The following is a 19,807-nucleotide window of genomic DNA, read 5'->3' as shown; positions in this document are numbered from 1 at the left end:
GCCTTCTCGGTGGTGGTCCCCCGCCTGTGGAACTCCAGCAAAATTAGGTGGCTCCTTCCCTTTTTTCTTTTAGGAAGAAGTTAAAATCATGATTCCAGGATCAGGCATTTTGACAGACGGATTGATAGCACTTGTGAGGTCCTCACAACCTCTGAGGATGCCTGCCATAGATGCAGGCAAAACATCGGGAGAGAATGCTTCTAGAACATGGCCATATAGCTCAAAAAACCTACAACAACCCAGTGATTCCAGCCATGGAAGCCTTTGACAATATAGTCACTACAGACTATGGTAAGGCTCTAAATCGGGTCTTTGGTTGTTGAATTAGTCTGGAAATGGCTACTTGGTTTGATAATAATTATTATTTTTTAACTTAATGTGTTATTTATTGTCTTAAAGTGTTTGTCATATTTGTTGTATGTTGGTAGCATTGCATTGTTGCTGGTTTGTAAGACGTCCTGAGTCTCCCTTCAGGGGTAGAGAAGGATGGGATAGAAATGTTGGAAATAAATAAATAAAACAGATGATGGACAGGTGCTCATACGAAGCTCTGTATGGGGGAAGCAGCAACATGGAGATTGGGGTGAAAGCCCAACAAGGTCATTGTGATCCTGGCCTGTCTGGCACTAGCCTGAGATTCAGCATGTATGTGCTGGATCCAGGGCTGCTCCAGATATATGCTGGAGCAGGCTCGTAGCCGGGGGGGGGGGGGGGGGGTTGAGGGGCTTCAGTCCCCCCCCCTCCGAAATTTTCAGGGTGCTCCACGAGAAGGCCTTACTGGTACATTATTTAAACAGTTATGTTTATTCATATCATGATCTGATCACCATGCTCAATATATCCCACATGCATGGGGTTATTGGGATAACGATACAAAAGGTTTGCTAGGGTAGATCCTGAACACCCCCCCCCCCCCCCCGAATCAAAATCCTGGCTACGGGCCTGTGCTAGAGTAAACTGTGTGTGGATGCAGCCATATGTGAGATCAAAATTATGAGCATTTCTAAAAAGGTTACATTTATTTATTTATTTACTATATTTCTATGCCACTCTTCTCACCCTTGTAGGGGACCCAGAGCAGCATACATAACAGCAATATTCAATGCTACACATTCAATAACAATAACAAATAACAATAACAAATACAATACAATACACAGTTAAAACAATAAACAGTTAAAACAATTAAATATCATAAAACCATTAAAACATAATACCCAGTCCTAGGAACATATATGGGATGAGAGATTCCACTGCTGGTATCAAAAAGGCCCGGTATTGTGTGTTCATAACAGCAACTCCCCCCCCCCCCCCCCCGCCACCATGACAAAACCCCTGCTGTTTGCTGACTCACGTCTATGGCTTTATGGCGTTGCATCACGTTTCTACTTGCTTCCCAAGTCATCTCCTCCCTGAGCATAGCTTCTTGTTGACTCACTCTCTGTCTAAATCCTGTGCCCTTGGCAGGCATGTCTGGCATCCACCTCCTGTTTTCTCTCTCTACTCCATGAGATTATTTTCTACAGGGGTAAATAAATTGTGTTTAGAATCTATAACCCTTGCTTAGTAAAACTCGTTCCACCCTTTTCACTCTTCTGTTTTACACTTACCTTGGAATCATTCATAGTTAATTATTTATTTTGGGATTTCTCAGTTATCTACAAGGAGAGATCTATAGAATCTCGATTATACGAAGGCTGTTTCCACAGTGGAAACTGACAATCATCTCACACACAGCATGTCCACCAACAAAGAAAGGTTTCAAGAGGCCTTCCTTGTGGATTTGTACACTGATTGTTACTGGAAAAAGACCTATGCACAGAAACCAAGACTATAAATGTAAACATATACTATAGAGAGAGATAATTAAAAGATTCACAAACCTGCCAACATTTCATGAAGAATAACAGTGGAATGTGTACCTAAGCCACATCAAAACTGCGTAAAGATGACTGAGGAAGAACACTCTCGTCAGGATATTCTGCAGGAGTGTACTTTTGCCTGAATCTCCAGGGAAATGCAATTTTCTACTCCCAGAATGCAAATTAATTGAATTTTGGACTTTGGACAAGGTTTTGTTTATCATGTCAGAAGCGACTTGAAAAACTGCAAGTCATTTCTGGTGTGAGAGAATTGGCCATCTGCAAAGACGTTGCCCAGGGGACGCCCGGATGTCCCCTGGGCAACCATCCTGTGGGAGGCTTCTCTCGTGTCCCTGTGTGAGAAGCTGGAGCTCACAGACAGGAGCTCACCCTGTCTTGCGGATTCAAACTGCTGACTTTAAGATCAGCAGTTCAGCCAGCACACCAATTTAACCTTTTGCGCCAGCACGGCTCCTTTGGACAAGCTGAAAATATGGGAAGACAAAGGATTAATCAGGATGTCCTTGACAAATTGGGATAGTTGAAGGGTATGGATTCACAAACAGAAGATAAGCATGGACAACAAGACATTATTCATACTTATTTTCTAAATAACCTCGATATTTTAAATGAGTCAGACCTTCTGTTGTATAGCAAACGTCTTTCATTCTGACTTTATCTATATTGGACAGCTCTCTATTAAAGTCAGCATATTCTGCTTATCCCTAAATTGAAGTTTATATGGATCTCATCTGCCTTTTTTCTTGTTCACCAAGAAACAAGACAGAAAAAAAACAATTATGAATTTTCTTTGTATTTTCTTTACCTCTCTGTGGATTTTGCTTAGAGATGAACTGAAATGTGTTTGTAAATAATAATATCACTGGTATTTCATCTTGCCACAGGCATATTAAAACATTAGTGAGTGCATGGTTAGAGAACTGTACTTCATAACTTAGAAAAATTAGTTTTGTAAACTACATATCCCTCAAAACTTTCCAGATAGCATGACCAAAAACACATACCTTCTAACTGTCCTTTCATGAGTTTTAAAAATGTCTAGTTTTAATCCACTCCTTCAACATTCTCTTCTTGTCCTTGGCTTACTTCAGTTGTTACAAATTAAAGTCAAAGTGCAAAAGTAGTTTGCGTTCAGTTAACTCATGAGGGGATAGGAGACTTTTGCTCTTTTCAGTAGGTTCAAGCAAAAGCAAACTACTGAAGTATCACCTAGCTTCTCTGTACTACTTCATTAATAATTTCCCCATATACTGACTTTCCCAAACATGATCTACAATCCAGCATCATTTCCTTTCTGAACTTGCAACCTGAAGTCTTCTTTGCCCATTGCATTGTGACGTCTCCCTTGTATGTTCTTCTATAATTTAAAAGATAAAAGGGCAGGATAAAAGAAACAACCAGAAAAATTAAAATTAAAAGAAAGTGAGCAACTAAAACCCATATTTCTCATTCACACCTAACAAAATTCTGTAATTCAAATCCAGAGAAAAGCACAGAGAAGAAGACATCACTCATTAATATTTAAGAGCCTGAATAGTTATTTCAAATGTAAAAATCACTTTCAGGTGTCAAAGAAAATCTCCCATGCAATTTCTCAGAACATCAGACTAGAAGGCCTACCAGTTGGCTCTCTGATGTGAGAAATGGCAAGAAAGGCCATGGATTCATTCCAAACACATCAAAGAATTTCCACTCCATTGTTAGATACCATTTGTACAGGATCTTCGGTAAGTAGCAGATAGAAGAAGATTTTTAGATCTGTCAAGTAAAAATGAAGTTATTTCTTATATTTTTGTGCTATCTGAAGTTAAGGCTTCAGATAGCACAAAACCAGTTTTGCAACATGGCCCTTCCTTATTCCAACTCTGTTAACTTCTGGGCATAGTACATGTAGTAGTAAGCAATTCTTTGAGTATCACTCAGTGCTATGCTGCAAGTCATGTGAGTGTGGAGAAGAGCAAACCAAAGACCACCTACTACAATGCCACCTGAGCCCTGCCACATGCACAATGGAGGAACTTCTCAGTGATGCCAGAGGCACTCCAAGTGGCCAGCTTCTGGTCAAAGGACATTTAGCATAATGCCAAGTTTTTGAAACTTTGTGTTTTTAAATGCATTTTAACTGTACCTTCAACTCACTTCTGACACTTTAAATTCAACTCAGTGCTATGGTTTGTCTTCACTTCTGTCCAGAAACAGTGCATTCTGACAGCCATGTGACTGCAGCAAGATCCAGATCCGACAGCAGCATTAAAATGCAGAAACCTATTTAATGTTTAAAATTTAATTGATTTTACTCAAAGCTTAGAAGAAATGAGCTAGGAGCAAAATGTTGCTGAAGAGCACAACTTGGAAATAACATGTTGACTTTAAACACCATTGTTTTTACTCAATGGTTTCTCAAGTTATATGAAGGAAATACAATTTTAATACCAATAAGATGGCCAGAAAAAAGATGCATTTTAAGCACAAAGAGTAATATTACAGATTGAGCATCCTTTATCCAGATTTCCAAAATTCAAGGTTGTCCACATTGGTGGCTGAAAAAGTGACTTTTGTTTTTCGACAGTTCTGTGTACATAAACTTTGCTTCACTGACTAAAGCCTCAAAAATATTGTATAAAATTACTTCAGATGCATATGAAACATACATGAATTTCATATTTAGATTTGGGTTGCATTTCCAGAATATTTTATTATGTGTATATGTGCAAATACAGGAACTGAAACATCTATCTATACACATAATAAAAGTGAAAAGGTATGTATGTGGCAGAGGTGTCCATTTACACAGATACCCTCTGGCCTCCACAAACAGGCTACAGTTCCAAGTGTTGAGAAGCCTCCAAAGCCACTCCCTCAACTGACATTGTAGGTTATGTAGCCCAACCCCAGCCAGTGTCCTCCCCAAACACCAATATAACACCATTTAATAATAATAATAATAATAATAATAATAATAATAATAATAAACTTTATTTGTACCCCGCCACCATCTCCCCAAAGGGAACTCAAAGCGGCTTACATGGGGCCAAGCCCGAACAAGAATCACAATATAACAATACAAATTGCAATCAAATAAACAACATAACAGTAAAATATAAAACATCCAAGCATATAAAACAGTATACACAAAACATTGCTTTCATTCAGGGACCATTTCATCCTAGAAGTTCTGTTTTTTTTCTCCAAAATGGACATCCCTGGTTCCTTTCTCTCTCCATATTTGCATGACCCCGCCCACTGCCTCTCACTTAACCCCTTTCTACCCATTTCTATGGCATACAGCAAACAGGAATTGATCAGCAACTGAACAAGAGCTTTTTGGAAGAATTCTTTCACTTACATCCAGAGAGCAAAATGAAACCAACATCTGGACCACACTTTCCACAAAATGACCCACGCGCGTGGGAGTTATAGTTCACTCTGCATCCAGAGAAATTATCAAACTTCCCAAAACAAACAATGCCTTTCTCAAGTAACTCAGGGTCCCCAAGCCAGTTTAAAATAATTCTGAAATCAAAACACTTCCTGTCTTATGCGTTAATAATGAAAAATGATGAGGAAAGATGTTCTGTTTTCTCATGAAATAAGAGTCCCATGTTTCCTTCCAGTTTTGTGCCCTCAAAGAAAAATAACAACATGCCAGCAAGCAACACAACAAGCAATACAAATTGCTTTATAACAGTGGGACAAGTTACAATGAATTTGTTTCTACAGATTACTACAAGTAACTTTCCCAAAATTTGGTCCTCCAAGTGTTTTGGAATTCAACTCCCAGAATCCTCACCGACTTTGGCAAATGATCAAAGATTTTGGGAGCTGAGGACCTAAACACCAGAGCTCGTGAGTTATTATTTCACTAGGTTTGAGGAGACCAGAGTTTGGGCATTATTATTTCACTAGATTTGATCTACATTGTCATATAGTGCAGTATGAACTGCATTACATGGTCAGTGTAGACCCATATAATGCAGTTTGAAGTATATAGGTCTATACTGCAAACTGCATCATATAGCAGTATAGATGCAGTCCTAGAGCATCACTGGCTGTGCCAAGACTGTCAATTTGCTCACGTAGATTTCAGTAGTATACAGATTTGGATTACATGAATGACTAACCTTTGCTTCAAGGCCCACTGAAGGTTGAGATGACTCCTTTTTTGACAGGGAATTGACTGCATATTTGTCCTCTCTCTTGATATTTATGACTTCCTACACATTCTGGGTTCTGCACAGGACCACCAGCATTCCAGAAAAGAGGTTAAGGCAAGGGTAAATTCCTTTCTATCCTTTCTTTCCATAGTTCCATATAGTTCTCCAGCCATCTCTGGTTGATATATCAAGAGAAAGATACACTCACGTTGCATGCAATATCATACTTGAGTTTGAATAATGTGCCACATCCTCCCTTGCCAGATGCACAAGAGTTTCCTGTTGATTTTTTTTAGTAAGAATAAGATTTTCTTTCTCTTTTTTTTTTTGGGGGGGGGGGGGTAATTTTATAGTAGCCTGAAGGTAAAGAAGTCTTAAGAAAAGCTTCTCAGACAGCTTGTTTACAGAGAGAGGGTCTATGACTATAACCCTAACATCTATTTTATTGTCAATTTTAATATCACAACACTAAGGGGAAGCAACTCAAAACATTTTCAAAGATAAAGAAAAGAAGGGTATTCTGTCAACTTAAAGACTAAAAAAAACATTATGACATAAACAATACAGGAAAAGGCTAACAGAATGACATCTGTCGAAAATATTTAAAAGGAGACTATAGTATAAGGACATGGAGTTGGATATGTATAAGAAATTATGTAAGAAGTGGAAGGGGAATACATTATGGGTTTTTTTCCCTCAGAACAGAGTGGACTAAAATGGCTAAGTTCCGATTGAGAAATTGATCATACAGAGATGCAAATAATATTTTAAAATATTCAAATCATTGGTCAAGATGTGTTTCTTGAGTGTGAGGAAATTCTGAACTGATGAGAATCTTCATAGTTTGGAACTTATTCTGTTCAAAGTTCACATGTAGGGTTTTTTTTTTAAACAGAATTAACAGAATCCTTGTAAGACTTCCAAAGCATACAGTTCAGCTTTTAAATAGGTTACATGCCCTCCTTACATAATTTAACACACATATTAAATGTTAAACCTCAATATTTTTGAATCTCAGGAGTGGGCTTCTAACCAATTCTGGTTTTCTTTCAGTTTTCCAGGGCCATTTTTTTTGCCATCTTTGAAGCTGTCTAAAGAGTTTCAGAGGCAGAAAAAATTTGAACCCGCCCTTCTCTGTTACTCATAATATGACTGATTACTGCTGTTTCAAGGTTAAATGTTCAGAAAATGTCACATCTAGCAATGAATCTGAGCAGTATAATACAGGTTGGGCCAATTAAGAAATGTTACATGTACTACTGGATCTATTAAGCAAAATAATCAAATTGGAAAGGCAGAAGCTGATCAACACACACAATCAACACAATCAACACTCCACAGATTCTAGCAGAGAAAGAAATATGCAAATGTATTTTTTTGTAAAATATGTAGCAATAGCTTCTCTTACAAACTATTTGTGAATCATTAATCAGTGTATCCTATGGAGGAGAGAGGTGGAAGAGAAAGAATGGCTGGAGAACATAGTGATGCAGAGGCAGTGTACAAGGGAAAGGTAAACAAACAGGAATTCTGAAAACAGGAAATTCAAACAATGCTAACTAACAGAGATGAACATCCACATTGACATCTTTACAGCAAATGACAGCATAGGTCTGATTATAGAGGTCTGCAATTGACAGTGTCCAGTCCAGTCATAGCCAGCAGAAGCAATTATGAGGGCTAATGGGAGTTGCAGTCCAACACCATCTGGAAGACCACTTGTTCTAGGAATACAATAAACCTTGATTGTTTCCTAAAACTATCTTGGACCAAGACAACCACTGGAATCTTTGCAATAGCATGCCATTATCCCCAACTTGATTTGGGCCTTAAAACTTGAGGAAACACATGTTGGCGGAAGTGCATGAAGAATAAATTGTAAACAGAGATTATTTGCCGTACTGCGACTGGCTTGACCTTGGAGGAGCTGGGGGTTGTGACGACCAACAGGGAGCACTGATATGGGCTGGTCCATGAGGTCACGAAGAGTCAGAAGCAACTGAATGAATAAGCAACAACAATAATATAATTCCCACTCATATATTCAGTCTGTTAAGACCTTCAGTTTCCTTGCTTTGTGAGCTTGGGTTTACACGTGATAAATGTGTCTTTGATCTTAAATTAACCAGGTTTTTTAAAAGCCATTGCATTTCCTTGTTTTTTATTAATATATCATTTTTAAAAGATCTGTTTGAAAACAAATGCACGTACATAAACTGATACATAGAAACAAAGACATCATTAAAAAAGGCAGCTCTGTGCTAAGAAATACACGTTCCTCTGTTACTTATTTTCCACCACCTTTCTTGTTGAAGAAGCTTCCCCACTTAATTTACACTGAAGCTGTCCATAAACATCATGTGAATTATTACAGATTCTTCTTAGTTAAAGGTTGAGCAGGGTTTTTTTTCTTCCAACATGATGTATTCAGTTTCTTCAGTGCACATTCTTCATACCATATTGTTAGTCAAGAGGGACTATGTTTCATTGCAGCATGAGCTCATAATATAGTTTCTGCTTATTGCTTATTTGACTCATCTTCTGAATAACCCTTTCTCCTTGCAGAACTTCTGTTCAAATGAGGAATAGACAACATACTAGCATCCACATGCTTCCTCTACATCTCTTACTCTCCCTTGCTCCATAGCCTTCTGTTTGTTCTGCAGGCTCTTGCTGAAGGTATCCAGTTCATGTCACACTTTTTATTTGTGCATTTGTCTGTGAATTCTGTGTATGAACAGACACAGAACTGACAGCTTGATGGTTTCTGCCACAGCAATAGAATCACAGAATCATATAGTTGGAAGATACCACAAAGATCATCCAGTCCAACCACTTGTCATTCTGGAACCACAGTCAAAGCACTCCCAACAGATGCCTATCCAAACTCTGTTCAAGACCTCCAAAGATGAGGAGACAATCAACCTCCAAGGTAATCTGTTCCACTGTCAAAGAGTTCTTACCATCAGGAAGTCCTTCCTATTGTTTAGGTGGAATATCTTTTCCTGTAGTTTGAATCCCTTGCCTTATGTCCTGGTCTCTAGAGAAGCAGAAAACAAAATTGCCCAGTCTGCAGTTTGATAGCCTTTCAGATATTTAAGCATTGCTTTCATGCTACTTCTTCTCATCTCCAGGTTGAATATCCCAGTTCCTTGAGCTAAAATAGCTTCCAGGTCTATTTTGTTGTTGTCCTCTGGACAGTTTACAACTTGTAGCAGAGCCTAGAACAGGACACAATGTTTCAGATGATCTGGCCATAGCAGAATAGAATGATACTGATATTTCCTTAGATTTAGACATAATATTCTTATTGATGGGATCTGAAATTGATTGGCTTTTTTTAGCTGCTTCATCACATTATTGACTGATGTTCAGCTTGTAGCCTACAAAAATTCCTTGATCTTTAGGTATTCATCTATGCATTTCATTTTTCCTATCTACGTTTAATATCTTAGATTTCTCTCTGCTGATATTCTTTTTGTCAGTTTTGGCCCAGCTTTCTAATTTGTTAAAATCACATTGAATTCTAATCCTATGCTCTGGGGCTATCCCTCCCAGTTTGGTGTCATCTGCAAATTTGTTAAGCATGCCTTCTGTTCTGTCATTCAAGTCATTTATAAAGATGCCAAACCTATGATTTCCTTTTAATTATCATGAAAAATGATGCCTATCTTTCATAATTGAGCTCATGTATCCTTTGCTCTTAAATATGGTAAGCTTGTTATTTTAAAGAAATGAGCACACACAAAACCAATACCATCAAGCAAAGAATAGTTGCAAATAAAGCAGCTTTTTTGGCAAGGTACCTGAGTGGGAGGAGAGCAATGTCCAGTCTCGATAAAATAGTGAAGAGTAGAGACATCAGACTGGCAACAAAGATCCGCCTAGTCAAAGCCATGGTATTCCCTGTAGTAACCTACGAATGTGAGAGCTGGACCTTAGGGAAGGCTGAGCGAAGGAAGATTGATGCTTTTGAGCTGTGGTGTTGGAGGAAAGTGCTGAGAGTGCCTTGGACTGCGAGAAGATCCAACCAGTCCATCCTCCAGGAAATAAAGCCCGACTGCTCACTGGAGGGAAAGATACTAGAGACAAAGTTGAAGTACTTTGGCCACATCATGAGGAGACAGGAAAGCCTAGAGAAGACAATTATGCTGGGGAAAGTGGAAGGCAAAAGGAAGAGGGGCCGACCAAGGGCAAGATGGATGGATGGCATCCTTGAAGTGACTGGACTGACCTTGAGGGAGCTGGGGGTGGTAACGGCCGACAGGGAGCTCTGGCGTAGGCTAGTCCATGAGGTCACGAAGAGTCGGAGACGACTGAACGAATGAACAACAACAACCTGAGTGGGGCTGAATTTCTTTTTCACTCTAACAGAAATGTTTGATTATAGCATTTGCATAATATAATGGCATGATGTATAGTGCAATAGTATAATAATAAAAACAAATAGAAAACATGAAAATATGGGATAACAAATGACAGATGGCACTGAATATCCATGCATGCTCAGAGATAAACGTCACCTTAAAATGCCTGGGAATACAGTCTGGGGATGAGTAGAGTGGTAGGTAGAAAGTATGGTAGTTTGCATACTGTGTGCATATCAAAATACCCAGTTCCAGCACATCACTACCTTCATTCCAGGTAGGGCTAGCAAAGGTGCTGGTCTGACTTTATACAAAGCATCTCAGTTTTCAAGCAGATCTGCAGGTCCTCAAATTAGGGCAGTGGTTCTTAACCTGTAGGCCACGGACCACCAGTGGGCTGTGAGGATGAAAATCTGGTCTGTGAGTTTCCTTATAAATAAATAAATTTTAATTATAAATTATTAATTCTGGCCTAAGAATTATAAATAAATAAATTTATTTATTTTATTTCTGCTCCTCCCCTGTCACTGCCATATGTTCTGTATCAGAAACTAGAGCTAATGTGGTCTATCCAATGCAATTTTCTGAATCAGCACCCCAAACCAAATCTCAATCTACACCACCTAATCTTCATTGGTGGTCTCCCATCCAAGTACTAACCAGGTCTGAGCCTGTTTAGTTTCTCACAGGATATAATGCCTTTAGGCCCTATGTCTTTGTTCACTATTGGTTGTAGAAGCCTGGATGGATCTTCCTTTTTAAAAAGGGAAGCATATTCCAAAAATCTTACTGTTCTAGCATAAAGGCCCTGTGCTCCCCGCTCCCATCTGAGGAGGAGGAGGGATGTCCTTAAACTGGAATTGTGTAATTTACAATTCTTCTGTTTTTGTTCTGGGTTTTTTTTTGTTTTGTTTTTTTTGCCGTGATCTTGAAATTAAAAAAACCACCCAGCCTTTTGATACGAACATAATGTAGCTGCTCATGCTGGGATTCACGTTTGTTCTGTGACAAGAGAAATATTGTATGCTTGATTAAAATAGAATAACTTTAGTGTCATTATACATTGTACAATGAAATAAAATGCTTTCCCCAGCACACATCACGAAACAACACACCTACACTCTCACTACTACCACCACCGCGCTTTTAAAAACACCTAAACCAGCACTTAACGCAAACAAAAGCACCATTTACTCTGTATTTTCCCACAGAATCTAACTGTAGTAAATCCTACTTTGCCACATATGGCATGGAGAACACTCTGGGCTATTAAAAGACATGCTGCCAATTTTTATCAAGCTGTGCACTGCATGTATGACATACAAGGACCACTCTAAATATAGTGAGGATTGACCTCTTGAAAACAGCAACTATGAATACAAGAACAGGGTGGAAGAGGTGCAATTTGTGTCAGTTATGATACCAGTCACATTGAAGAAATGACAAGTCATCAATGGAGAAAAGTAAGTAAATCCATGAGGGATGTGTTCGTGGATTTTGCATGGATGGATATGTGAAATGAACCCTATTGAAATGAAGGACTTCTGGCCTAAGAATATCACTGAGTCATATTAGAGGACATAGAAAATGCCTAAGTAAAGGTAAAGGTTTCCTCTTGACATTATGTCTAGTTGTGTCCAACTCTGGGGGGTGGTGCTCATCTCCATTTCTAAGCCAAAGAGCAGGCGTTGTCCATAGACTCCTCCAAGGTCATGTGGCCAGCATAACTGCATAGAGTACCGTTACCTTTCTGCCAGGGTGGTACCTATTGATCTACTCACATTTGCATGTTTTCGAACTGCTAGGTTCACAGAAGCTGGAGCTAACAGTAGGAGCTCACCTGTTCCCCGAATTCGAACCACCAAACTTTTGGTCAGCAAGTTCTGCAGCTCAGTGGTTTAACCCGCTGTGCCACCGGGGGCTCTACAAAATGCCTAGAGATGACATATCTGTCAGATGTGGATAAATGAAACTGTGAACATTGGTCCTACAAAGGTGGGGGGGTTACACTATGGCTATTCTGAAAAACACGATGCAAATTAAATTTCCCAGCAACAACCTGTTGCCTCATGCTACTTTTGGAGATGGGTCCTTTTGAAGGTACTAAGCAACTTAACACACTGTCTATCTGATGGAAAATCTGCATATTAAAATGAATGGGATATTGTTTGGGTGTCTGCCTGCTTCTGTATAGGAAAAGAACTAAATGCCTGTTTGTCTGTGGAGGAAGAAGAAAAACATAAAAATATTAAGTATGATGGAGATGCTTAAAAACATGAGTGAACATATCTTTTGAGTAGTCTAAACTCTGTTTCAGGGAAGTGCCATCTTGAACATTTCTATGAGTTGTGGGGTGGGATTAGGGCCTTCTTTTATAGCTTCCAAATTCAGCTACGATTCTTGGGGGGAGGGATGGAGGGGATGTCTAGTGGTGTTGTTTTCCAATTCAGTTCTCCTTAAAGATACCCCCCTACTAAACAGAGATGGTTCTGTTCTCATCAGCCCTTTCTTCTGCACCCTTAGAGAAATGTTAAAATTGTTCCCAGTGGTGACATCATGGGCATTTATATTCTCACAGTTACAGTGACATGTTATTGATGGGGATGACATTTTCCTTTTAATGCCTTCATTGTTTCAAGAATTTTAAGCGAAGCTTTGTTTGGAAGGAACCAAAAAAAAAAAAAAAACCCTTGGAGGCAAAATGTGTTGTGAAAAGGACAGCAAAAGAATGTTAGAATTATTGAAACATAATGTCGGAAGAGATTCCATCAGTAATCCAGACAAATCTCTCCTTTGTCAAAAGCTTTCCTCCTCTGGGCTGCTTCACACACAAGAGCTAACCATTTATTTTTCTTTGCCCTTTCTCCTGTCTATTGCTATGTGGTTTGGAGTGTAGATGGATAGAGTCTGCTGTCCATATCTAAGTATTGTGTATTCACGGATTCAACCATTCAAGAATTGGAAAAATCCAAACAAACAAAAAATTACAAAAAGCAGTTATTGATTTTGCTATTTTTTGTAAAGACTTGAGCACCCATAGATTTTGGTATCCAGGGGACGGAACCAAACCCCAGTGGATACCAAGGGCCTACTGTACCATGCCCAGTAGCAATGTATGTGATGGAAGCAGCCATGGGCAAAGTTGGATTTGACTGTGATAATAGCCAGGTTGGCCTACTTAAATACCCTAACAGCACCAGTCACCTCTTGTTATTACTTAGCTGGGAGGCCAGCAATTGCATGCTTCAGAGGAAGCAACTGGCAAAACCACCTCTAAGTATTCTTTGCATAACTAAAGAAATACACGGCATTGCCATAAGTCAACTTGAAAGCACATAATAATAATAATACACTTTATTTATATTCCGCCCTTCTCCCCTAGAGGACTCAGAGTGGATTACAGCAATTTATATACGTAGGCAAACATTCAGTGCCTTTACAATTATAAACAATGAGACACACAAATATAAACAAAGGCAGAGGCTTCTCTTTTTTCATTTCCGGCTTCTGGAGACAGTGTTCATCTCTGGCTCTGGGAGGTGCTTTCTTCTATTTTCAAGCTGAGCAGCCTGTGTTGTCATCTCCTGATTGTGTGGACAGCAAGATTTGCTTGGAGTGTCTCTTTGCCTTTTCCCACTGAAGTGGCACCTATTTATCTACTCACACATTACGATGCAAAAGGATAAGGAGTTGAACTGGAAGACATTAATTATTATAGTTTAATTGATTTTATATGGATTTTATTATGTGTTTTAACTGTTTTTAATTGATGTATGTATGTTGTGGCATCTAATTGTTGCCAGTCTGTATGCCGCCCTGAGTCGCCGTCAGGGTGAGAAGGGCGGGGTAGAAGTGCTGCAAATAAATAAATACATGTTTTCGAACTGCTAGGTTGGCAGGAACTGGAGTTGACACATAGGGGCTCGTCCTGTCTCGCGGATTGAACTGCCGACCTTTAGGTCAGCAGTTCAGCAGCACAAGGATTTAACCCATCACACCATGGCAATGGGTTATCAATGGTCATGATAAAGTGTATCTTGTGATCAAATTGAGGTTTCTCCATTTAATATTGAATACAGGACTTCTTCTCCCACTCCTAAAGTGGATGCTTTATACGGGGATCAAACAATATTCCAACTCAGGTCTAATCACCCTTCCCTTGCAAGATCTCAAAGTTTTAAAAAGAATATCCTAAGCCTTTATTGTTGAAATGATCCTGGGGACTCCAGCTGAGGCAGGGACATATCCATTCATTTTTCATAATGAAGAATGTGCATAAATTATGCATTATTATAATTAACATCATCACCACCAGAATCCTCACCAGCAAATGTGACTAGCAGTTGTGGGATTGTGAGAGATATAGCCTCCCCCCGCCCAAATCACTTTATATAATCATAATTGTCATCATCATCATCATCATCGTGACCACTGCAATAACCACTACCACTGATCAGGCAGACACAGATGAGGCAACAGAGAAATGACTAAACTGATGCATATGTAAATTTTCTTCATAAGCACAAAGAGAATGGTTTTAACAACGCACTTTTGGAAGATTTGTGGTAATATCACCCACTGTGTTTTTCTTCTTTATGTTTTGTTCTTGTTAAATGACTGAAATGATGAATGAGTGATTCAAAGTATTTATTTTGCTCTTAAAAATAATGGTCAATTCTGGCAGATAAATTAGATAAATTGGCAGGTGATTCTCTGAGCTGTTCAAATTGGGGATCAGGGTAAGCTCCCAGTGTTAGCCCCAGCTCCTGCAAACCTAGCAGTTTGAAAACATGCAAATGTGAGTAGATCAATAGGTACCACTCTAGCAGGAAGGTAAAGGTGCTCCATGTAGTCATGCTGGCGACATGACCTTGGAGGTGTCTATGGACAATGCCGGCTCTTCAGCTTAGAAATGGAGATGAACATTGGACATGACTGGACGTAATGTCAGGGGAAAACCTTTACCTTTTACATCTCTGAGCTGCACACACATCACATACTGGCATACATATATCAAAGAATTTATGCAGAATGGAATTTGAAAGTGTTTTTTAAATTTTACTACAGTTCCCACATTGCATTAATTGCAGTACCCTTGTCCTATTTTCTTTTTTAAAAAACCCCCAATTGAATGCTTTTTAAAAGGCACTTTCATTTTAAATTAAGTTTTTTGAATTATCTACATCTCTCTATTGAGCGTGCTAGCTAAAACTCATTAAGCATATCCTAAATATCATTTTGAATCTAATGGTTTTTTCAAACATCTTTACCTTCTTTTCTAGCATACTGGACAATGCCTTTAAGGTTCTTAGGATTAATGAAAATATCATTTTTATCTGATTATGGCTAAATTAGATCCTCATTTGAGGGAGGTTGCTGCTTCTGATACATTGCTAGTGATGTTTCCTAAATCCATCAGACCGTCTTAAGATTTTTTTAAAAGGAAATATTAAAATGAACTGCCCTCCCCTTATAAAGCATTCTCATAGACCAAATGAGATGTCTTCTTCCCATAAGCGTTCTTATTCTGTATTTCTGTGCTTCTTTACCAAGAAATTCAAAAAGTTAATGACTGCCTTTTTAAAAAAAGATTTCTGTATGGTTTCTGCCTCTGGAAGATGTACACTGTTTCCACACAATGAATGATTGCTGGGATTGTCTCCTTTTTGCTGTTGTTAATACAGTGTTATCTAATTCAATGGTGGTATACCAAATATAAGAGAAAAGGTTCCTCCTTGAAGTGGTTTACAATCTAAAATTCAATCCACAATCTAAAATATAGAACAGAGTGGGAAATAGGAGCTGGAATTTCAATCTTCTGTCAGTAATGCCTTCTTCACCATTTACTAGTTGCCTTATATCTTGCTGCTGTTTTTAAATTCTAGTAGGTTGCCTTTCTTCCTTTGAGTTACATAGACATTGCTCAAATAAACATTGCTCTCATTATTTGCTGAGGTGAGATTTCATCTCAGAGCTCTATCTAATGATGCACTACGCAGTGGCCAATACATTACTGAAATTAAAACAACAGCATCTCAAAACGCTGCAGCTCTATCAGATCAAGATCTTATGTGATGCTCATCTACATGGTCACTAAAATCCTGGGCCAGCCTAGAACACTGCAGCTTCATACTGGACCTGGAGAAATTCAGACACTCTGCTCCTTAACCACAGCAGTGGGAGAAGTGGAGTTCAGATCTGGGCTGTTGTTCCTGTTGCCACTGTTGCTACCCTCCATTTCCCTGGTCATGCAATTATGTCAACAAAAGGAATTTGGTGACAGCCAGGAGCTCTCCAAAGCAATTCACAGGCTGTTGCTGTGACAGGAATAATATGGCTTCAATATATCTGCTTTTTCCTGTACCAAAGAGCAGGAATTAGAGCTAGTTCAGATATCCATTAGGTTTGTGCATTTTGGCTCAATCTCAAGCCATTTCTGCTATCTGGATTTCAGGGGAATCTGCATATTTGTTTATTTGTTTTTGGGCACCTCCCAAAAACAAGTGGGCCATTTTCAGTCCGCAGCCAGAAAATCCAGCTAGATTCAGCCCTTTGGTGGCAATGGAGGGGCTTCACGGCCTCCCCTTCCCATCATTTTCAGGGCTATCAGGATGAAAATGGTCACACTTGGAGGACACATCTGCCCCTGCTGCCTACCAAGTTTCATAACTTTGAGTCATCCCCTGATTTTTGGGAACTTCTTTCTTTCTAGAAATAATATCTCCTTTAAAGATTCTCAAAAAGGTTTTCCCTGCTGTCCCCACCCTGTAACTTCTCCAGGAGCAGCAGCAGGGCACCATTCTTTCCTGTCCAATGTCAGAAATGCACTTCCACCTCACACAGCCCACCCACTATTACACTTTCTTTACTAATTAAAAAAACTTCTTCCAAAGCTTTTGAAATTTGCATTTTTTTTTTTGTTCTCACAACACACTGGAAGAGGCCAGCAGCCTACCATCCCCAAGCAAGCAGCATGTCTCCTTATTAGAAAAACAGTTCTATATGATCCACTTTTGGGGGGGGGGGGGAGAGTTTCAAAATGTATTTTGGGAAATCCAGCCATGTTTGGGTAAGTTTAGGTAGGTAGATAGTTGTTTTCTGCTTTGTTGTTTGCTGGAATTATTATTATTATTATTACTATTATTATTATTAGTCTTTTAAATGTTTTTTTAAAGGAGGGGAGGGAGAAGAAAAATATAAGGAGAGGAGAGGAGAATCTAAAGGGTGACTCAAGGCTCAGAGCCACCCTAATATTTATTTTTAAGAACACACCCACCCAAGATGTGTTCTTTGTTTTCTCCCAGGTCCTCAAACATGCGCACCTACCCACCCATACTTTCCGACTTCTAGTCCCACTAAATAAAAAGAATCAAGAAAATAAAGGGAAGAAAATTTAAAAAAGATTGAATGCTAGAAGCCAAGCCAAGCAAAAAGCTAAAGCAGAGGTGTGTGCAAGTGGGAAGGCATGGCAAGGCAATCGGATGGACTGAAGCAGCACCTCTCAGAGCTAGGACGCAACTGAGCAATAGAGGTGCTTGCCCCATTAAATAGAAACAGCTTGTGTATGACACGTCACAGCGTTCTTCTACTCTGATTTGCCCAATAGGCAGTGCTCACAGGAAAACCCTGTGCAAGCCTGCAGTAGCCTCTCCGCGTGCCGCATACTCTCGAATAGAAGAGAAGGTATCTGCAATAGGCAGCCATGTGGGCCATTTTGGGCATTAAAAACATTATGACCATCTAGACAAGCCAAACAATGTGAAGAAGCTGAAGGCAAATGGCCAAAACGAATCCGTGCACAAGTCTACCATCCATGATAACCTGGAGTGTATGACTGTTCCAAAGTTTTGCTGAAAATCTGGAGAATTCCCTGGCTTAAGACAAAGTTCTCAAGATCGCCAAAGGTCAGTCTCTCTACGAGAAAAGAGGGATAAGAAATCCTTATCTGGTTGTAAGGGCAAACGGAATGCTTTCCTTTCAGTTCATGGGTCTGAAAAAGCTTTATATGAAACGAGGAAAGGATTTTAGCTCAGTCTTGTCAAAGTTGGATTTTCATGACAGTCTTGTTTCCAAGTGGATTTCTAGTTTCATGTTTCAAGTTTTGCCAAGTTCCTGTTCTGGGATCTCCATGCTGTATTGGATCTCCATGCTGTCTTGTTCTTTTGGGTTTTGCATCTTTGGATCTTTGTACCCTGAAGTTCATTGACTATCTGTACTCTTTGGAAAATACTATTTTGGACTATACTGTTTCGATCATTTTTATTGCTTTGTTTACATATATTCTTCAATAAACGGCTTGCTGATTTTACTATACTGGTGTGGTGTTTAAGGACAGAGGTGTTCCTGCTCTGGGATACAACACGCATGCACTTTCTTTCACAAAACGTCATTTAGGCACCATCCCCCTTTCCCCCAGTTTCTTCCAGGTTTTAGTGCATGTGTAGAAGGGCCCTCAGAAACAAATAACACCCTTCAGTTGCAATTCTGTACCTCAGGAGTATTATGTTCTTTTTCCAAATCCTCCCAGAACCCACTATGAAAAAAAGTATTTACCTAAACATTAGGAAGAATTTTTTTAACTGTAAGAGCTATTTGACAATGGAATAGATTGCCACAAACAAACCTTAGAGTTGGATGGATATCTTTCAAAGCTGCTTTAGTTGTGTATTCTGTATGGGAGAGGGTTAGATTAGATGTCTATTAAAAAATACCTGGTATTTGCTTATTATCCTTTTCTCAGACAAACCCATGTTAACCTCTCTGATTTATCTTAAAAAATAAATCAGTTTCACAGATTTTGGAGATTTGGATTGGGGATAGTGGTTGTCAACTAGGAGTGAGAGTTAATGTATCTCATAAGCAAGTACAGGCAGTCCCCGATTCACAAACATCTGACTTACAAATGACTCATAGTTAAGAACGGGGGGGGGGGGGACAACAGGAAGTGAGAGAAATCTACCCCCCGGAAGAGAAAATCACTCCTGAAAAAGTTATCATGCGGAAAAGGTGTCTCAGTTAAAGCTTTTTCACCAATCCTTGCTTCCACAAGTCGAATTTTTCAAAATCCAATTATCACAGGGACAAAAAGTGAAGCGAAATCTTCTAAATAGGGGACAGACAGCAAAAGAAATATGATATATGGAGTTACACTTACCAAATGTACCTGTTCTGACTTACAAACAAATTCAACTAAAAAACAAACCTACAGAATCTTATCTTGTTTGTAACTTGGGGACTACCTGTACAGTCATGTATACACACTGAGCATCTCTTATTTGGAATTTTTAAATGCAAACTACTCCAAAATCTAAAAATCCACATGGGTGGCTAAGACAATGAGACCTTTGTTTTCCGATAGTTCAGTGTAAACACTTTGATTTGTGCACAAAATCATTAAAAATAT

At 39.1% G+C, this 19,807-nt stretch overlaps 1 long non-coding RNA gene across 1 annotated transcript in view; it reads left to right on the top strand.

Annotated features, from left to right (window-relative positions):
- Window positions 1-18,638, top strand: part of LOC137096626 (uncharacterized) — a 31,664-nt gene extending 13,026 nt beyond the window's left edge. Inside the window, exons 2-3 of the long non-coding RNA XR_010909557.1 lie at window positions 74-291; window positions 17,709-18,638. This is a non-coding gene — a long non-coding RNA (uncharacterized lncRNA). The remainder of the gene's footprint in view (window positions 1-73; window positions 292-17,708) is intronic.
- Window positions 18,639-19,807: the final 1,169 nt, after the last annotated feature.

This window comes from Anolis sagrei, chromosome 3, assembly GCF_037176765.1.
Source record: "Anolis sagrei isolate rAnoSag1 chromosome 3, rAnoSag1.mat, whole genome shotgun sequence".
In the NCBI taxonomy this organism is placed as follows: Eukaryota; Metazoa; Chordata; class Lepidosauria; order Squamata; family Dactyloidae; genus Anolis; species Anolis sagrei.
The sequence above is the reverse complement of the archived record's forward strand: the minus strand, read 5'-3'. Positions and strand labels throughout refer to the sequence as shown.